Raw genomic sequence first — 3897 nt, forward strand, 5'->3', positions numbered from 1 at the left:
TGCTAATGCTGCTAACACACAGAGAGAACAGAAAACCAGCAGTTCATCAGCAGCAGGAAACAACTTCCTAATCAGACCTGCTGCTTCATCAGGTAAACAAACAGACAAACAAACAAACCAGCAGCTTCTTTACCTTTGAATAAATCTTCATGTTGCTTTAAAATCCAATTCGAGTCCCTTTTTCTGTTTTGTTCCAGTAAAATTGAATTTGTTTGCAGGTTTTCTCYCCTGACTGAGTAAACCCAGGTTGATGAACACCTGCTCGGTGTGCTGCGTTCAGGTGCAACAGASAGGGTGGGGAAAGGGAGCTTCAACTTCAGCATTCAGGTTTCTCACAGATGGTCACTTTTATTTCAGTGTTTGTCAAAAATAAAACATTTGCAGATTAATAATCTATTGGGGGTTATTATAATCTAACAATGTTGGTCTTTATTGACCTGCAGAGCCAATCAGAGTGAAGCGCTCTGTAATTTTGATCGGTAAAAAGAACAGAGGCCAATTTTTTTTGTCTTAAAGTGTAAACACTTTAATGTAGGTTTTTTTAACGGTTTCCTAAATTTTCTTGTGATGGATTTTAGTCGAGCTAAAACTTAGTGGTTGCTGAGAGTTAATAATCAAGCATGGTGTCTTGTTTTAATGTGATTTTTTATTAAAAAAAATAAAAACAGATCCGACAGCAGTGATCAGAGAAAGATTTTTATTTTATTTCAGCAGCATTGAACATCTCAGCCAATAACAGAACAGATGAGCTGCAGATGGCCTCATCAACCAATTAAAATCAAGCATTTGTTACTGCTAAGGCTTTGTTTAGCTTCAGTCAGGTCAGAGGTCAGAAGAGCAAACAGAGTTTAAATTTCAACCAATCAGAGCGGAGCTGACAGTGGCTCTGATGATCCAAGCATCAGTTTGATGTTTGGAAACAGAAAAGTCAAACTTCAATGCTGCATTCATGTCCTTTGGGAAAATAAAGGATTATTTAGACCACCGAGTTTCTGTACTTTGTGTTAAACTGCTAAAAACTACATTAAATGAGTATTTCTGCCGATCTTCTGATTTGATTTTCATATTAAGAGGTTTYAAACTTTCACTTCTGTTTTTCTTTTCAGTAAACAGCAAATAAAAGCTCAAAAGACTGAGAAAGTTTCTGCATATTTGTCATTTTATGTTTACAGGATTCTAAATCAGTCATCAAACGAGAAGAAATTCAAATTGAGAGAAAAAGGTTTTTACTCTGTGACATGAAAACAGCATTTACACAAAAAAAACCTGCAGTCGAGCTTCGTCTCGTTTTATTAAAGTGCTTTTTAAGATTGAGATGCTTTTTTTTCTTTTTTTTTTACAGTTTGTCACATAAATAAGATTTTAAAGAAGTGAAAAGTCAAACATCTCTGCAGTTATTGCACAAAATTAAAGTGACGGGAATGGGCAGGATGCTTTCCTTTCTTTCAAGTTTTCAAAATAAAAGCATTTCCACAGAAGACGACATACAGAGAACATKTATCCAACAGACAAAGGAGTGAAAACATGGAAATGCAATAAAAAAWTTTACTTAAATTACAGTGAAAAACGTGGACTGGTCAATAATAAAGTTATTTTTAATCCAGAAACTGAACTTGCATTAAATTTTYCATAAAGCCCAAAACAATAATCTGTGACGTGCATCTCAACATCAGATAAAACTTCAAAAACACAGACTCYAACGTGTTTTTAAAAATGCATTAGATGAAGTTTTGCCGATAATCGTGCTGAGAATGAAAAATAAATCAGAAAAACTACTTCTGGATCAATACCAGCCGACAGGTTCAGGCAGATCTGAGAAAAGATAAAGAGCCACAGAATTATCGTCRGTGAAAACACGCAGAAGTCGTCGTGGAGTTTTTACGAGATGTTTTTGTGAAAAATATTCAAATTAATATGTAAGAAATGGAAGATCGGTCGTTTACAAACATGGTTGTTGACAAACAGGAAGTTAAAGCGACAACATGGCTTCTCGGGGGCGACTCAGGTGTTTGGTTTCCATCTTAGCTGCTAGCTTTAATTAGCCCACAGATTAGCTGGTGTTTCTCAGCTCTGGGATTAAAACAGCTTCACGTTTAATCTTTAGTTTGTGAGAAATTTCACCTGTTAAATCCAGACTAAGCTTCCGCTGAGAAACCGCTAATCTGCTTTAATTTTACTCCCAGATCCCCATCCCGGTCTGATAGAACCTGCTGAGAACCAGGACTAAAACTTTTTATGCTTTGATCGTGATCCTGAGGTTACGTAATCTGGGTTTTTACTGCGAGCATTAAAAAAAACTGTTTTTAACTCGCACAAACACAAGCTTCAATTTAGTCTCAGTAAACTTTGTATAAGTGTTTATTTCATTTTTTTTGTGGTTATTTTATACTAAAAACAGCTTCCTCACCAAMCAGTGTTACTGAGTGTTTAAGAAAACAAATGCACTRCAAAAAACTGTCCATCTTACAAAGTTTTAAAATCTTATATCAGCCAAAAAGTCTTTCTGATCTTGTTTTGAGACTGATTTACTAAACAAGAACTGATTGTGTAAGAATAATCATCTTGTTTTCAGAATGTGTAAGATTATTTGTCTTGTTAGTCTGAAAATTTGACTCTAATTAAGTAAAAAATTTCTGCCAGTGGAGTAAGAAAATTTTACTTAGTAAGATTCTTGAAATAAGAAAAAAAATGAGTCAAATCATGTATTTCAAGAATTTTACTAAGTAAATTTTTCTGACTCCATCGGAAGAAATGTTTGACTTAATTTGAGTCAAATTTTCAGACTAACAAGACAAATAATCTTACACATTCTGAAAACAAGATGATTATTCTTACACAATCAGTTCTTGTTTAGTAAATCAGTCTCAAAACAAGATCAGAAAGACTTTTTGGCTGATATAAGGTTTTAAAACTTGGTTAGATGGACAGTTTTTGCAGTGGGATGTGCGGTAAAACCACTCGGCTGCTGCGGWCCTGTGTTGCAGTGGCACCATCTTCAGCCACAACACCTGGTCAGAACCTGCTGCTTCACATCTGGATAAATATAAAAATCACAGCTGAGGTTTGTTTAGAAGGAAAAAAAAAGTGAACTTTAAACCTTTGTTTGAAATTTTCGATGAAAAACAAACTTCTCGCCGCAGCGAACAAACCGTTCAAATCAGCTTCAAGTAAATTCACGAGGTGAAATGAGAAGCCAGTTGTAGAACCAGGAGCAGAAACGTTCAGCTTTAAGCACATGTTTTCTTTTYGAAGCGCCAGCACGTGTGTGATTTTGTTTGTTAGAGATTGTCTGCAGTCACTCAGCCTCCTCAGCTGCGTAACGAAGCGAAGCTGCTTTTCATATGTAGCCCCTCCCCGTCGTCTCAGATGTGGGTTCGATGTGTTGTAACGCCGTTGCATATTTTAGCTCGTATAGTGCCGTTTCRTGTAAAAGCAAGCGGAGCCGACGGGTCGGCCCGGGTACAAATGAGGGGATATTTTCACCGCTCAGGGGGTTGATGCATCAGCGGAGAGAAAATGTCACAGCGGTTCATTTATCTGAGAAACGAATAAAAAAAATAAAAAAAAATCCAGGTGAGCGAATTCTCCTCAACTTAACAAAATGTTACGACCCTCCCAGGAAACAGGAAACGTGTCCTGGGTTCAGATTACCGAATGAAGTGTGACGTCTGGCTCCAAATGTCAGGTTTTATTCTAGTGAGCAGTCAGGATTAAATTATTCTGCTTTCACTCGACTCCTGCAAAGATTCAAGTCGTCGGTCCAGAAAGTCAGCTGATCTCCTTCAACAGCTTCAAACTGGTAAAAACATTTAACTCTACACTGCAAAAAACTGTCCTCCTAACCAAGTTTTAAAATCTTATATCAGCCAAAAAGTCTTATTGATCTTGTTTTGAGAC

Source organism: Austrofundulus limnaeus, unplaced genomic scaffold, assembly GCF_001266775.1.
Source record: "Austrofundulus limnaeus strain Quisiro unplaced genomic scaffold, Austrofundulus_limnaeus-1.0 Scaffold1065, whole genome shotgun sequence".
Taxonomy (NCBI): Eukaryota; Metazoa; Chordata; class Actinopteri; order Cyprinodontiformes; family Rivulidae; genus Austrofundulus; species Austrofundulus limnaeus.